Source organism: Dryobates pubescens, chromosome 13, assembly GCF_014839835.1.
Source record: "Dryobates pubescens isolate bDryPub1 chromosome 13, bDryPub1.pri, whole genome shotgun sequence".
In the NCBI taxonomy this organism is placed as follows: Eukaryota; Metazoa; Chordata; class Aves; order Piciformes; family Picidae; genus Dryobates; species Dryobates pubescens.
In genome coordinates, this window is record NC_071624.1 from 15,927,605 (window position 1) to 15,945,867 (window position 18,263).

General features: G+C 41.2%; 1 protein-coding gene across 2 annotated transcripts in view; it reads right to left on the minus strand.

The window, feature by feature from the left end:
- The window catches only part of NLGN1 (neuroligin 1), a 479,009-nt gene that overhangs the window by 413,656 nt on the left and 47,090 nt on the right, over positions 1–18,263 (minus strand). The window contains exon 1 of one of the 2 annotated variants that reach the window (XM_054166804.1): positions 14,562–14,749. The exons of the other annotated variant lie outside the window; for it this stretch is intronic. The gene's annotated coding sequence lies outside the window, so the exon portion shown is untranslated. Of the gene's footprint in view, positions 1–14,561; positions 14,750–18,263 lie in introns of those variants that run through there. 2 annotated transcript variants of the gene reach the window in all.

The following is an 18,263-nucleotide window of genomic DNA, read 5'->3' on the forward strand; positions in this document are numbered from 1 at the left end:
GTTAGAAAAAAGTTCTATACAGAAAGAGTGATTGCACATTGGAATGGGCTGCCTGGGGAGGTGGTGGAGTCACCATCACTGGAGGTTTTTAGGAGAAGACTTGACGGGGTACTTGGTGCTGTGGGTTAGTTGCTTGGGCGGAGTTGGATTGGTTGATGGGTTGGACGCGATGATCTTGAAGGTCTCTTCCAACCTGGTTTATTCTATGTATTCTATGTATTCTATACTTCTAGCTTCTCTCTTGATTCTCTAAGGTACACAATAGGAATCCATTACATTTTAATCATGCTTCATCCTGAAAACCAATAGAAAACTACAGCCCCCAATTTTCAGTTGAAACTCATTTGTATGGGTAAAAACATGGAGAGTCCTCATAAATTCCTAGAAGGGAAAGTCCAGCTAAAGTCAAGTACTGGTAGCAGCTAAGGTTGGCACCCATCAAACTGTTAAAGCCTAAAGCAACCCAATATAACTTTGTCATCTAATGTAGTGGTAGAGCTGTAGGACAAACTGCCTTCAAAGAACATTATTTTACGGTCTAAGAAAACCCAAACCTAACTGAATAGTAAAAACCAAGCAGAGTTCAACAGACATGCCTATAAAATCAATGGAATTGAATCTCATCAGTTTGAATTTTTTGAGCATCTAAGAGAACTCTGGTTAGGGTATCTCATTGCCTGTTACTTTCTATTTGGTTTTGCTAAAGAGTATGGAACTCTCATTATTGTTTTTCTTTAACAAGATGCTACTCCTGAAATGGGTTTTGCTCGCTAGAGTGTGTAGGTTGCTGACACGGTCAGCTTCCATTGAAGGGACTGGTAGTGAAAAGTATTTATGCTTCCCTGCTCCACACCCACATGCCAGAACCCAGGACTAACTGGGCTTAAGAAAACAAAGCACATTCACTAAAATCAGCAGAGATTCAATTACAGAATTAATTCTTATGAGCAGGTGGTTTCTGGTGAATCCACAGCCAGAAACAGACTCCATATCAGGTAAATTCAACTTCTACTGCCAAGGAGTTAATCAAAAAGCTATTATAACTTATTACTTCTCTAATTTGGGGCCTGCAAAACATTGTAAATACTTCCTACTTAATAAGTAGCACATCAATTACCTATGTCCAGATACCAGGACAGATAGATAAAATGATTATTTTGTAATTTAACAGATGAATTAATGTGTGTCTGTGTGTGCATACTATCTAGCAATTTGTCATGAAGTCTGTTTCTTACATCATTTGGCATCTCTTCCACTTTTGAAAAACCAGAAAAACCAGCAAGGAGTCCCTAAATACGGAAGTATAGTCTCCACCACATAAAATGCAGTAACTCATACTAAGAGCTTTAAATCAGGAAATTCAAAACCAAAGTTCTAACATCAGTGTTCCCTGGCCCTAGTTACACATCATTGTATGGACAAAAGAGCTGTCAAAAGGGATCAGGAAATTCTGGCCTTTTAAATGCTTTCACTAAGGGTGGCTAAGACTCAAAGTTTGAGAGAAAGTGAACCTTCTTTCCTAGTATAATGCCTTAAACCAATTATGCCAAACCCAGCAGGTGATTAGCTTATGCCCTGAAGCATGAGATTTGATTATTCTTATCTTGGTTTGCATACCAGAGCTACAAATATTATTAACGGTCATAAAAATCATCCAGCCTTAAAATAATAATAATAATAATAATAATAATAAAAAACCACAAACTAGCCCCAAATTTTGATTTGATGACTCCTGTATGTGGCAAAATCCAGAATGTTTCTGTTGTGTAATCTAAATGCTTTAGCTACCATATGGTCATCAGACTACATCTGACTGCTTATGTGCACTTTATTCTCTGACAACAGTATGCGTGAGCTTCACGATTGCATTGCTGATAAGAGGGTTCAGTAGAGATCTGGAGGAATAAATGAACATCTAATTTTTCTTGAGATCTTTTTAAAGGGAAGCAATTAAAAAGTTTCTTCACAGAAACGCTACAGAGAGGGATGTAGAATATTTTATTGGTAGGTCACTGTTTAATGAAGAATCTATCATTGCCAGAGCTACAGAAAAGTGATCCAAAGACCACTGACATCAATGGGAACTTTTCCATGGATTTCAATGGACTTGGTGCTACGCCTCAGTTGAGCTAAATCACACTGCCTAGTTTTGGTTGTAGCTCTAAAGGATGATTCCCAGTCCTGTTTAAATTAGGGTGAACCACCGAATCGTAGCCTCTTTAGACGTTTTGCCCCCAGACAGCCCACAAACCAGACTGTCGCGGTGCAGAGCATTTCCACAACTGTGTATCAATTCATGATTATACAGACTGGCTTTCAGCTCCCAGTCTGCTGCCCAGATATTCCACCTTGATTTTTTCATAACCCTCCAGGTTTTAATATATCACTCTGCACAGCGACGTGAGTTAGTGCAAACCCATTTTGTCTTAGTAATAAATAATTTCCTTCAGGATGCAAACAACAGCTACTGTTTTCTGAACACTTGGCTGAGAGAAGGTTCTGGGATAAATAGCCTGACTTAGAAAACATATTTGCAAAAGCCTTTGAGAAAGTGCAGTGTGTATGACAGTTTCAAATTATCCTTTAAGAACATTGTACTTGACCTGACAAAACTGAAGACTCTTTACAAGAACTTCCAATTCAGATGTCCTTCAGGCAACCAGCTAAATCATAACGAATTGTTTATTTGGGTTTGCTATTTGAAACAAAAAGAAAGTAAAAACTGAATCAAAGACCAGGAACATTAAATCAATCACACACAAAAAACCAAACCACTGAGGGGTGTCTGTCAACAGTTTCAGGTTGTTTGGTTCATTTCTGACAATCTTTTAGGTTGCAAACAAAGTGAAGGAATGCGTTTGAAAGGCCTAACAACCAAATTTGAAGCTTACAGATTATGATTCACTTTTTCATTGTTATTATTTTTACAGACTGTCAAAGACTACATCTTTCTTTGGTTTCAAAGTGGGAAAATTTTAGTTCTTGAAATTCATTAACAGATTGAAAACGTAATAAAACCTGCAGTCCCATTACTGATCTTAAAGCATTATCCAGGAGCAAGGAAAGTTTTACTGGCGCACAAATTACTTTCTAGGAGATCCTGGAAAGAAAGGAGACCAGTTTGGTGATTTAAGTGGTGCCTAAGGCTGGTAAGTTTTACTCCATGAGTTTACTTAAGGACTTCATTACCGGAGTACAAAATTAAGTGTCACTGAGAAGATTTTCCCAAGCATTTCTTCTCATCTGCATCCCCTGACCCTTTAGCCACCGCGAGATTCATGCAGAAAGCATGAAGAGACAGCACTGAGCTAGAGCATTTCAGGCTAAGACTATTCTACCACCCTATTCTTGATTCATATGTGAAACTAATTAAGTGATCAGTTGCAGATTGTTTAACTGAGACACTTCAAGATGTAATAAAGGGAAAATGGAGTAAAAAAAACCCCAAAACACAACTTCTTTTTTTTCAGTATCCCCTCAAAGAAGGAAGTTGAAAACAGTTTGCCATTTAAATTTGACAGTATAACTTGTAATATATTGAGCTGTGGAAGAATTTTATTAGTAGATTCAATCCACATGTGAAATTGGAAAGGAAATCCATTCACTCAGGCCCTAGAAGCAAATAAACTGGGATTTCTGATCTCTCTTGTCAAAGAAAGCCAGACTGCTCTGTGAGTACTGAAATATGTCACCTGCTCCCCTTTCAAAGTCGCAAGTAAACTCAGCTTCTGATTTTAACTTTGAAATAACTAATTGCATATATAGGTCTGTTTATATATATCCCAGAAATGCGTGTATGCAACAGTCTCTACATGCACCTCTGTGAGTAGGTACCTGCCTTGGAAAACTCTTAAGCAGAAAGATTGAACACACTTACATAGCTACTGTAAGCTATGTACTGTACTCTGAAGCTCCACATGAATTGATTTTAGTACAATTACACTGCCTTATCAGCAAAGCCCCTGTCTAAGGAAACGATTTGTGTGTGTGTGTGTGTCTGAGTATGCATGCCTGTAAATAAGGGAATTTTACTACAGTGGTACTAGAACATACAAATCTAGTTTTAGAAGTATTATCTTCAGTGTACAGAAATCACTTCTTATAGCAGTAAGGCTAAGAGAAAGAATATCTTATGAATAAGATACTGGACTATGACTTCAGAGGCACAGGTTCAATTCCTCACTCTGCCAGAGGCTACTTCTGTGACCTTGGACAACTTGTAGAAGTTGTGAAGCAAATGCTTAAGTCATCCTCTGTTCGAAGGGCAGTATTTCCTTGCTCTCCTCTTTTGCCTGTCCAAGCACATAGATTACAAATGCTTTACACCAGTGCCTGGGAGGTAGGTTGGGAGGATGTTATTCTTTGGAGTTTTTACTATGGGGAAATACAGCATCCTTCACTGCTCAGCCTTGATTTCACTTCACAACCGACTGGCACACCAATACTTAAATAAATGTACTTCACAGATGAAATCCAGAACCATTATCACACAGTTCTCAGCAATTTAAGAGAAAATGCATTAATACCATATAAAATATGGGATTACTAGGAGAATAAAGAAGAGGCTGGAGGGGTAGTTCATGAGAAGCAAAGTACAGCTTTATCTGTATTCCTACCAGGTATCACTCTGTGGCAACTAAGAGTACATATGTAACAGTCTAATACATAAATATAACACGTATTTACATTATAATAGTAAATAAGAGCATTCAAAGCTAAAGTTGTAACTGAAGACCATAATTTATTTTTGTAAGACAACAAAAAGCTACACAATATTTTTATGACAACAAACAAAAAAAAAAACCCAAACAAACAAAAACACACACACACACACAAAAACCATAAACACCAAACTCAGATTATCATTTGAAGGTAATACCTTAAGAGTATTCAATGTAATAAAAATGTCAGATTTGTCCAACAGATCAACACACCAACTTTTGGATCCTTCGTGGGCAGTGCTGAATAGCTTACTGGTTTGTTTTGGTTTGTTTTCCTGCCATTTTGTCCCTTTTTGTTGGTTCTTTCCAGCCTTCGAGAGCCGTTACACGGTCAAGAGTTGGGCGAGCGGCTCCCTCTGGTGCTGACACCAACGTGGCTCTCTAGCTCTTAACAGATCCCGCTCTCTATGTCAGTTTAGGACCCGATTGTGGAAAACCAACAGTCAGTAAAACTGGATTTGTTAGTCTGTAAAAGAATTTCTTTTCATACCTACAGTTTGGTTCAGCAGTGTGATAGTCTTGAGAGAGAGAGCACCACAATTATCTTTAGAGAGAAAGCACTCAATATAAGCAGTATCTTATCCACAGATCAGCAAAGGTAAGACAAACCTGTTGCTATCATTTACACATTCCTCACTCCTTTGATTAAAAAACACTTTACATTTTTTAAGTATCCACTATTTTCTTAAGTAAAGCAGGACTGCAAAGTGGCAGCTCAATTGTATTATCAGCCAAACGTCAAGTGTCTCACTTCACTGACTCTAAGCACAACTATTTGGTTAAGATCATGTAGCCTGATGTTTACATTTTAAAGTTTGGGGGGTTGTTATTTTGTTTGGGTTTTTTTACATTTTCAACACTCTGTTTTCTGAAACTAAGCCACTGTGCTACCATAGTTATGACCTCTCTGAATTCCGGACAAGTTACCTGATCCCACATAAAATAGAGAGAGGAGAAGAAACAGTTGTACCCGTGGATGTTTTCAACACAGTTCTGTGACTGACAGTTGAAGGCCTGTCACAACTGTAGTTACATTTTCCTAATTATTCAAAACTATTTTTAAAATGTGCCAAAATATCACATATAAACTTCTACCTAGGAAGTTGCAATTCTCAGAGAAATTTGTTTATATTCAAGAATAGGATAAAATTTTGAACACTCTGTTAAAGTCTAGCTGGATTCTAACCTATCATTGCAAATGCTGATTTCTTTCACAAATATCATCTGAGTTTACAACAAGCATTTTACTTTCAAGAAACAACCCTTTTATGACTAGCCAGGCCCATATACAGAACAATATTTTGTTACTTTGGAAGACACATATCTGAAAAGAATTTAATGTTATCACTTCACAAAAGCTCAACAGCATCCATCAGGGTCCAGCAAGATTTCCCTGTGTCAAACACTCCTCATTTTCAAAGGCCTTTACAAAGAGAGGTCTCACAAGAGTAGGATCATTCATTGCACTTCTGGTCTCTGAACCAAGAATGGATGGCAGATGAAGAAAGACCTATTGCTCCCCTATTAATAAGAGGTTTAATATTTTCTTGCCTTATCTGCCAGAGCCTTTATATAATTCTCATAACTTCTGAGCTACGCAGTATTATACATAATGATCTGAAGAGGCAGCACTGTATTTTTTCCATCTGCAGTGAGCTTTCCAACCATTCATTAATCCTCCCAGCATCTCAGGGTAGTTGTTCAATTTATAGATGGGGAAAACAAAATAGATTGAGTACCAGAATATATCTTAATGCAAGTGCCAAGCAAAGACACAAGATTGAAAGTGTCCCCAGTGTTTCTTTATTGTAGCCCACAGCAGTGCATGTGGGTATGCTGGAAAAATCAAGCACAATGTAACTGCTGCATCATAGCCCCAGCAGTGAGGATCGGAAAAGCAAAGACCAAACTATCACACCGGTCCTCTCCAGTAAAAGGCAATGAGCCGCTGCTCCTTTCTGACAAACTAGGTAAAGTAAGGACCAGAAAAAAAATGACAAAATAAAGTTATCTCTGTTATAACAATGGGGACAAGAATGAAGGCAATAGATTATATTGATAGTCAGAAAGCTGCAGCACCCTTTTAAGGTCATCTTCATCATAAAGGTTTCAAATGCTACAAGATTCATGTTTAGGTAGTAATCTTGCTTCTGATTGCTCCAGCAAACCTACTAAAACACAAAAAGTTAAGAGCCAACTTTGACCTCAGCAACAATCTGCAAGAACATCAGAGTGGCAAAACAGTGAATGTGAATGAGGAGCAATAACCATTTAGGGTTTCCATTTTCTAAAAATTGCTCTGTTCTTAAATACTCTGTTCTCTTTGCAGCAAATGTTCCAAAAATCTTTTTCTTTAATGGCCACTTTAAAGTAATGTTTACAGTCCCATTTTTTTCAGCCCATGCTTAGTCCTCCGCTTGCCAAATGGTACACATCTCTACATAGAATCATAGAATTGTCAGGGCTGGAAGGGACCTCAAGGATTGCCTAGTTCCAAACTCCCTGCCATGGGCAGGGACTCCTCACACTAGAGCAGGTTGCTCAGAGCCAAATACAGCCTGGCCTTTAAAACCGCCAGGGATGAGGCTTCCACCACCTCCCTGGGCAACCTGTTCCAGTGTCTCACCACACTGATGGGGAAGAACTTCTTCCTAACATCCAATCTGAATCTATTCATTTCTATTTTTTTTTTTTCCATTCTCCCTAGTCCTATCATTACCTGACACCCTAAAAAGTCCCTCCCCAGCTTTCTTGTAGGCCCCCTTAAATACTGGAAGGACAAAATTAGGTCTCCTTGGAGCCTTCTCCAGAGTGAATAGCTCCAACTTAACATGTACCAAACATAGCCTGAGAGTCAGTCTAGGGTTTTATCTTTGGAATTAAAGCAAACAAACAAAAAGAAACCAAGCAACCAACAACCACCATCAAGCAAGTGAAATAGAAGGGAAGAAGTAGAGTTACCCCTGCACCTCTCATTAATTCATTAAAGGCATAGAAGCCAACTAGGTCACTGTCCAATCACATCTATTATACATATTAACTCCAACAACCCTGCTTCAACTTCTAGAAATTTACACTGAAGCTTGAATCAGATCACAGACAGTTTCTTTTGTGTTATTTGCACTGTCCTATAGCATCGTGCCTGGGTACATATATATTGATATTTGCATGCATTTTTAACTGAGTCTACCAAAGAGAAGTTCTCAAATGGATTGACCTTCTTTTAAAAAGTGCCTCCAAATGTTATTTCACTGAGGACACTGAATTTATTTTTATATCCACTCTACTTTCACACTGTATTCCACTTCTTCCACAATTTATGGTACTTGCACATGTTGTGAACACATGAACTCAGTGCAACTGTGATAAATCATGTAATAAGAACTCATAGTGGAGTGAGGCCTAAATTCCTTGGGACAAAAAAAAAGGCATTTATTTATTTGTACCCTATCTTGCACAAGTGAGTGATGATTTTGGCTTCACCTTCTGGCTGCCCAAAGAATACTTAATAAAAATCTCAGCACTCTGCTTGTTTATAAGTTAATAACATCAAATTTTCATTTTACTGCATATAAATTGCTACCTGGCTATGTCTTGCCATAAAACTTCATCTGATCTTAATTGTGCAACAAATCTGCTTAATCAGAGTTCATGACTTTGGGGGCTTTTTAAAAATAAAGCCAAATATGTCTCAGCCAGAGGAGATGACTTATTGAAAATAATAGATAAGCCAATTCTCAGTAATTGTTGGACAAAAGAAAAGGCAAGAGTCAAAAATAAATACCTCTAAGTATATTCCTACTTCCTTAAAATGAAATTTCACCATATGGAGTGCTGGCAAATAGCTACAGGAACATTAACAAAATTTCTGCTTCAAGCTTCTATATCAAAATTTAGAACTTCCTGTGCTGGTATTTGACAACTGGGGTGGAAAGTCTCCTGTCCACTTCAGAGGAACACTACACCCTTCCCACTTTCCTTCCTCTGAATGATAAAGTTCCTCTCAATAGGAAATGGATCAAGTCCTAAATAAACAAATAAGTGCATTTGGCATTTATTTATCTGGGTCCTTGGAAATTTTATGCTAATTGCAGATCTGTTACTAAGGCTCTGCTAAACATCTTACAGTTGGGTTCATATTATTTTACTGAAATGGAAAAACAGAAATGTTTTCTTTCCCAGCATTTCTCCTCTTTATATAGTATATGAAGTCCTCTTACAGTACATGAAATCAGGAAGCTGATTAATAATATAGCCGATCAAGTCCTTCTCCTTTCTTCTTGTGTAATATAACATCACATTGTGAAGTCCTGTGCTCTCAACAATAATGAAGGCAACTAAATAGTAAAATCACCGTTCTCCACTGCTTTAGCCTTGCTGTAAACCAGTGCAACTCCACTGCAAGCAAGGGGACTTCGAACCACATGTCAATATTGAACATGGCTACTACTGTTTGCCACACAGCTTTCACAGAATCATGGAATAGTTAGGGTTGGAAGGGACCTTTAAAGCTCACCTAGTGCAGCCTCTCTGTAGTGAGCAGGGACAAATTCAACTAAATCTGGTTGCTCAGAGCACTGTCCAACCTTACCCTGAAGGTTTTCAGAGATGTTCACAACTTTCCTGGGCAACCCACACCAGTGTTTCTTCAAGCTCATAGTGAAAAATTTCTTCCTTATATCTAGGTGAAATCACCCCTCTTTCAGTTTAAAACCATCACTCCTTGCCCACTCACAACAAGCCCTGCTACTGTTCCCATCTTTCTTATAGGTCCCTTTAAGGACTGCAAGGCTGCAGTAAGGTCTCCTCAAAGCCTTTTGTTCTCCAGGTTGAACAGCCTCTTTAGAGCTAATGGGGCATTTATTGTGCTCAACTAGTAATAACTTATCTTTTCTGATACACATCTCCTCCCAGCTTCTTTCTTCCTACTTTCAGTCCCCTCATCTTTTTCACACTCCTTTTCCTACTGTTCAACCTCTTCCTCCACAAAAAAAGGTATCCGAAAACTTTCTCCAAAACACAGCTCCTCTCCTGAAGCACAGTGCTTTTGCCTCTGCTGGGCAAAAAAAGGGCATGGTGGGATTTGTTCCAAAGTCTTCACATTGATACAACTGATAGAAATTTTCCTTTTAGAAATATACCTTAAGATATATGCAAGTTTAAAACAAAATAAAACAAACCAAAAAAGGGGCTTCTGACTTTGCAAAATGTTCTCCAGCACACAAGATTCACACACAGGTCTTGCCATCCCATAGAAAGTTGCAGCAGTCGACCTAACATCTGGTATCACAACAGTAAAGTCACTTCCATAACTAAAACTGGTCTCTTGTGAAATTTCAATCGTTTTTACAACATAGTCTTAACCATTTGGATACACAGCAGATTTCTGGCAACTACTCCCACCAATACAGGGAGCCAAGGAGAAATCTCACTAGCTGACAGCAGTGGTAAGCTCTTATCCTGTGCGCTGAGAAGCTATGAAATGAGACACCTAGTTTACCAGCTTCTTACATGAGAAAATATGACCCATACAAGGCTGCAGTTTTAGTCTGGTGTTCTAAAGTAGGAAGATCCACACATGGTTTGTGTGCACTTCTACCAGATTTTTGACTGGGTTTTGATTTCAGTCTAAATTATCTGAGGAACATGCAAATTTGTTGAAAGTAAATGCCAAACAAGCATGAGAAACTCTGAATATTTCTCTCAACCTCTCAAAAAAAAACCACCAGAAAGAAAGAAAAAAACAAACCAAACAACAAAAAACTTCAGTACATTATTAAGCATGAGAAAGATGATCAAGAAAAAGCTCTCATGAGTACTTTAACTGAAGAAGAGTTTCACTCTACAAGACAGAAACCTTTGGGAATGCAGCTTTCATTAGTTACGGTGTTTCTAAACAAACGTGAATGCCTTGTCACAACTTCAACATATCTCATTGAGCTCATTCTGCTGACTGTGATGAGAATGTAAGAGTGTAAAAATAACAGAACTCAGCCCCATATTGCACTTGGGTGATCAGAACCTTCTGCCTTTGCAAGCAGAGGTGCACATCACAGCATGAATCTCAGTCAGTCAGCAGGATACCTGGCCTAAAAGGGTCCGATCAGGGGCAGGTGCTGCAGCATGTTCTGCCATTTCATATAGTGGAGGACTCATCACCTGGAAATCTCCTGCTGAGGTCAGACTGATTGCCCCAGCATCTTCCTGGCCATTAATGAGCAGCATGTTTGACATCCTGTACCATTAATGGAACTTGGACACATTGTTATCAAAAGTAGGCAAAGGTTGTTATCCACACTTCTGTTTCTTTCAGCTAAGCTTATTTCTGCCAAGGCGTCAAACATTTTGTTCCTTTAAGCATTCACTTTTCTTCTTTGGGAACTTTTGCAGCTCTTGCAGAACTTTTGTACCAATCTAGTGGCTACAGCCTGGAGCTGAACAAAAGACAGAAGTCCACTCACTATCTACACTTGCTACCATATCACTGTACAATCTCAGATGAGTCACTTGCTTCAGGAGTGGAACAACTGGATATTGATAGCTGCTCGCTGCTGAAAAGCTCTACGAGATTTAAAGTAAAACTGAAATAGGATCAAGCAGTGATATTAGGAACTGTAGAGACATGGGTACATTAAATTAATTACTTTGGTATCTGGAAGACTACATCACCAGCTTGCCATCACAAAATAATAGACTCTCATGATGAGGATTAAAACACAAGAGAGTCCTATAATACTGCTTACCATCTGAAAAAAAACACCAAGCCTCCCAAAGCTGCTTTAACAAAAATAAGTTAACTAAATAGGAAATTTACTGTAACTCTACCAGAAATTATGGTTGGAGATTCAATTTGCCATACACCTTGCTCAGCAACATTCTCTCTCCAGTCATGAATCACTGTGCTGACCCATGAATTTGAGCATTTACCTGCAACTCACTACCACTTAAGGAATTATCATTATTGTAGTGTTTGGGGACCACCATATTCAAATAGGAAAACAAATAAAGTATTCAAGCAGTGATCTGTCAAGTCAAGAACTAGGTTATGCTCAAATGCAAACACAATATAAAAGATAATGAACAGTAAAAAGGAGTATTGATAACTTCTAGAGAGTCACCAACTTTTCTAAAGTTATTGACACTCAGAGGAAAAGCATTTTAAATGCTCCAGTCCAAGTCTGCCCTCACTGAGTAAATTCTCCTTTGGCAACAAGGGGATACTGTGATACTGTTTAGGCGGGTTGGGTTGGTTGATGGGTTGGACACGATGATCTTGAAGGTCTCTTCCAACCTGGTTTATTCTATGTATTCTATGACAGTGGCTGTACTGGTGACACAATAAGAAACACTCTTTGAGCCTTTCCAGTCTACAGACCTAAACAGTAAACTATCTAACACTGACAAAATAAATTATATTGGCAAAGTTATCATCTAAGTTTTCTGACTGCACAATCAGAAAGTCTCATGGAAAACATCTTTATGTAAAGATTCATGAAGTATATGGAAATTTGTGCTTAAATAGGGACAGTAGGATTGAACTCCGCATCTCTGAGATGGCTCCTGCTAACAAAACACTCTATTCAGAAGGAGCACTAAAATATATATACATTTTATGCAACAACTTCTTAGGTCCGGGTTCCACTAACCTTGCTCAGATGTGTACTCAGCAGTCACAGAGTTCATTCTTAGCAAATTTTGTATGAGGGTATTTTCCAAAGAAAAAAGAAGGAACAACTTTGGAGGGACTCAGCATATCTCTAGAACTGTACTATGTTTGGCAGATATTGGCCCAGTTAATCATACGGTGAACTGAGCCTGCACCTGCTCAATTGCTGATTAATGGCTTTGCAGAGTGAATGATTTGTCGGCAGCAGTACATGGAGCTGCAGCTGAACACATGGTGAGCTAGGCAGATGATATATGAACGTATAGAGATGTACGTTACATCACCAGTTGCAGATCACGTTAAAGATTGCTAAAGGCAGGGGAAAGGAAACTCAAGTAAATATAAGCCCTGTGGCTTGACAATTCTCTTAGAACAGTGGAGCTTGATGCCTTTCCTCATTGCACATTTCCCTCTGTAAGAACAGCAATATTTTATTCCAGCCCCTTCAATACATCCTGACTGTAAATAATGGATCAAAAAATACAATGGTGAATACAGGTGGTGGTGGAAATAAAGCATCAGAAAAGGATAACATGAAAAAGGAGCTTTCTTCACAGCACGGCAGGAACACTGTTATGCTCTGCTGAAGGACTGAACTCCACAGCTCCTGCTTATTTTTAAGAGGATTAAAAAAAGCTAATGATACAATCATCAAGATCACAGAAAAGTTTGCTTCATCTTTTAATCAAAACATGTAATCAGTAGGCCTAAGTGATGATTACCTCCTGCTTCAAGCCTAGCTCCCTAAAGCAGCCTGTTAAGTGGGGTTTCACTGTTTCCAGTGCCAGGGAACAAGGCACTTCACCCAACAGGTACATTCACACACCATGCTCACTTCACAACAGCCTGATCTCTTCCCATGTTACAAGAGCTGTCCACACCTAAGGAACCCGCACCATTGGAGTTCAGGAAACTGGGGACCCATCTCAAGAAAGCCACTTTTTAGTAATGACACCTTTATTACCACAGACACGTTCACAATTGTTAGTGCAATTCGTTATTGGGATGAGGAAATACACAGCAAAAGACTAAAAATCGCCTTTACTGGCACACAATTCATTTAGATGATTTATGGACTTCTTTATTGTTAACGTCAGACAAGCTTTTTCAAAACAAGAGCAATCATTAAATCCCATAAAACACGGTCTACCGCCACAGTTAGCTGGTAATTGATATCCCTGCTCGGGCCGTTTATATCTCTAAATGGAGCTGATAAAACAAAAATTAGCAAAGCATGCTGATGGAGAGCAAGAGCCTGCAGCACCCCAGCAGGAAGCAAGACTATCCTTTCCTATCCTGTCCTTCCTTCCCAGCCATCCAGAAGGAATTACTTCCCCCGCCAACTCTCACTTCACAGCCCCCAGCAGCGTTTACAATGCAGCGCGGATGTCCCCCCCAGCCTCCCCGGTCCGCTGGCTTCATCTTCCCCCACCTCGAGAAAAAGCCTTGGGAAGGGGGAAGCGGAAACTTTGGGAGGGAGGAAGAGAGGGAGGGTCGGAGGCAGCGCTCGGCGGGGGCGGTGCAGGGGGGAGCCGGCGGGGCAGGGCTGGGCTGGGCGGTCCCGCTGCCGCAGGCTCGGGCTGGACTCCGGTTCACCCAGCTACGACCCAGAGATCAGCCTCAGGGCCGGGAACCGCCGGCGAGGGGGAGGAGGAGGAGGAGAATTATTTTGCTATCAGAAGGAGAATTTGAATGGTCCCACCCCCCCCCACCCCCCGCATCCTCAACCCAGTCTTCCCCTGGGGAGATTTTCACTTCTTCTCTCCCCTTTTAAAATGCTAATCAAAATTATTATTTTTAATATATTTTTCACAAGGTTTTTTTTTTTATTTTCGCTGCAATTTTCCATGGGGCTTTTCAGGAATCTTGCTAGGTGGAGAAAGAGCACGATAAGAAATCGTTTCCAAGAGAGGATCGGTCGTTTTAAACAGTTAGCAAATAACAACCAAAACATGTGCACAGCACAAAAACCTCCTTAATACAGCACAGGCAGGGATAAGGAATGTATGTTTTAGTGATGAAAAGCAAGCAGGCGTATTAGAAAAGGCTGGGAAGGACGGGAGAACAGCACCGAAAACGCATATAAATCAGCCCAGATTCTATGAAAAGAAAGAGAAGCTGCTGATAACCCTGAGCAAATGCTGCTGCCTCAAAGATGGAAATAGCTCCCTTACCTTATTACTAATCCTCGCTTGCACCTGCTCTGCAATCATAAATACTTCGAGGTGCTAATATGAAGCTAAAGTGATGGCTGAATTTAAGAATTTCTTCGTACGCCTCATTTACAGATTCAAAAGAAGATTTTTAGGATCGTTCTCCTCAGTATCCATTAGCTTCCCAAAGAATTCCAATTTTCTTGAACGGGAAAAAAAAAAAGAAAAAGAAAAAGGAAAAAAAGGGGGGGGGAGGGGGGCAAAAATACCCCCGGCACGTCTGTATACAAACGGGCACTGTAATAGATCCAAAAACGAGGGAGTGGGGGAATCTGAGAGGTGTCACTACAAACTTGGCAAGCAAAACGTATCCTCAGCAGGAAGGAGAGAGAGAGGGGAGGGGGGGAAAGGAGGGGGGGAGAAAAAAAAAAAGGCTGTAAAATGCAAGATTCCAGGGAGCTTTGGAAAGGGAGGGGGGGAAAGAAAAAAAGAAAGAAGAATAGCACGGAGGAAAGACGTATGAAGAGAGCACAAATGGGATGGCGGGATCTTTCCCAGCCATCTATCCGTCAGCAAAGTGAGCAGCCGCCTCCCGCACCGCCGCTGCGGGTGAGCTGCGCTGCCGCCCGCCACCGGCACTCCCGGACACACGGACGGACTCACGGACACCCGCTCGGCAGCGCACCCGGACACACCCGCACGGCAGCACAACACACGGGCACACGACCGCACGGTAGCGCACACCTCTCTTGCCCACTCACACACGCACCCCTGCACAACGCTGGTGCCGTGGCGGGGCCACCCCTACGGGCTCAGCCGGGCTCGGCGGTCCCCGCCGGCATCCCCGGGGCGGGGAGGGGGAGGGGGGGTGTGCCCGGGCCTTGCCCGCCTTCCCGGCCCCCACGTCAGATATGACGCTTAGCCGAGCCGGGGATGCTGGAGCAGACGCAGCCCCAGTCCGCTGCCGCGGAAAGTTTCCCCCGGTCTCCCCTCGCCCTCGGAGGCCTTAAGGTTTGGGGTGCGGATTTCCCTCCCGTGGTCCCCCTCCAAGCAGAATGCCCTATCTGAATGCAGTCTGCTCCCCCCACCGAGGATAAAGTCTCTGCTTCTGCCTCTCCTCTCTCTCTCCCCTCCACCTCTTCTCTCCTTCCCTTTGTATCCTGCCTCCCTCCCAAGGCATCTTCCCTTTCTTCCAAGCCCCCTGAATTTCTCAAGGCACCTGTTACAAGTAGGCTGGGTAAGAAAAAGGCAAGAGGCTGCTCCCTCAGAGGGTGAAAGCCCAGAGAGAGGCCATGGGTACAAACATGCCCCAGGCACCTCTTCCCAGCAGGATTGCAAGCTGTGGGTGCACCTCCAGCATCCCCAGAGACATCACCCACAAAATGTCAGGTCAGCAAGCGGGTCATAGGTGCCAACACATCACCTCCCCTCTCTCACTTCCACTCTTTTTCCTTGACCTGGCACATGCATTTCATATGAGACTTTCAAAGACCTTTAATTATTCTATTAATGTACAGCCATAAATCTTCCAGAGCAGCATTTCATTAAGCAAACATCGATATATGGTGCACAGAGATGTAAACAGAGGCACCAAGGGCTAGCAAATTACACACTGATGCCATAACAAAAGCTAAACCTGGATTGGTCAGCCTTGTTTTCCACAGCTTTTCTAGGGAAGTTTTCCCATTATTTAATTATATGTACATATAAAAAGACAAGGATCCAGAAGAACCACTTCTGCCAGTAGATTACCAGGTCACTAGAGCAAGCCCCAGTTTATACCAGCATAAGAAGTCTCCAGTGAGCTGTTACCAGCTTACAGTTAGACTAGTAAGTTCACAAGCATCTTTCTTACTACTGTTCTGTAGTCAGATCATTTACATATGTAAACAAATGAAAAGCAGATTTATTTATTTATTATCCCTGATAAATTTGACATTAGAAAAAGTCACCTTGAGTGGAAGAGACAAAATATGGGTCCACCCAAGAAGGGCATTAAAAACCTGAGGAAAACAGACCTCCTGGCTCACACTTGGCTGATCACAAGTGTACTGTACAGGTAGTAGAACTTACAACTTGTTCTAACCCTTATGAAGTGCTTGAAAGAGGTGATCAGAAATGTGCAAGCAGAGGTGGAAGAACTTCCCTTTGAAGTACAAGTTTCAAAGCAGGTCTTAAACTTGGGTGCAGAGAAGGCAAAGGGTGCAGCGAGGCCTTTCTAGGCAAAGCGGAAGAGTGAGAAGAGAACAGAGAGGCTAGAAATAAACTCTTTAGGGCTTCCTCAGCTGGAAAATATGTCCTTGTGAAGGACTATTTCACACACTATTTTCCAGCGAGGAAATCAAAATCACATCCTAACAACTGGGCATCTTTTGACTGAATTTTGAGGACTGAAGGTGAGATGCATTGCAGTCTCCTTGAACTTTTTCTCCAACAAAAAGAGTAATTTAAAAATAAAAATAAAATAAAAACCCAATAATAAGCAGAGATTAGCTTAAGGCTGAGCTCTGGAAAGATTGTTCACAATTCTTGTTTCAGACAGACATGTTTAAAGTAAACTCAGAATACCACTCCTGAGAAACTGGTGTAAGAACAACAACAGTTTTACTCCTTAACGGCAGTGTTGGATGCAGAGCAATCTGGAAATCCTGTAGAGGTTCCAAAGACAGCACCTGACTGTCAAACATGAGGCATTTTTTAAGTCCTCTAGTCAGTGTGACTAACAGGGCTCCAGCCCAGAATGCTTCTCCCAAAACTGAAAAGTTCAGTGCATGAAAATACTTAGTTTCTATCTTCAAATCAAACACAACCTTGATCTATCCTCTGGAGCAACATGTGTGATTTTGGAATATGCAATCTCACCTTTAAATCACTGTTCCAATGGCTACAAAAGTAAGGGCAGATGCTCCCACCTGCTAGTGTGGCACTGGGTGGAGCAGAACAAGCCAGTACCCCAAAAATGGATTGGCAGAAGAGGCACCTCTTCTACACCTATGGTGGTGTCTCAGAAAGGCAGCCCTCTCCCCACACACGCTGTACCAAACCAACATATGTGCTCACCGACTCACACACTGCTCGGCTCAGGCAATGGCTGCTTTGAGGTGAGAGGACCTATGGAGACAAAAGGACAGAGCTGGGGAGCAGCTGTTCTATACAGCATGGTGCCTTCTGCAGTATGTGATTTTCAGCTGGAGATCTGTATGGTTGTTTCAGATTAGCCCTTCACCTTCAGTCCCTCTGGAGAATGCACTACTGGCAGCAAGAGAGGCTCTGCACTGGAGCAGACATGAAGGGAATAGGAAGGCAGATGTAGGCGAGCACTCTGCGTGTCTGGAAGGTAAGTCACATACATTTTTGAAGTGATCATTAATTTGGTGTTCCCATCCTGAGATGCAGATTTAACCTTCCAGCCAGTAGGTTACCTTCATAATCCTCACCACTGCAATACCTGAATCCCATAAGAGATTTCAATGGGGCATCCAGATGATCAAGTTCACAAAGTCTAAGAGCCAGGCTTACAGCTTCAGACTTGCTCCAGGTTTTCCTATATGTGGAAGCTCAAAAGCAGCACAGTTGCACATACCAGCTCTACCTTTCAGAATGAGGGTGATTTGTCAGGATTAGCCTCAGGGGTCTTTCTAATACTTTCCCTTTACTCATAGTGATTAAACAGGATTGAAGATATCTTCCAGTCCTTTCCAACTCCTACATCTTTTCCTGGGG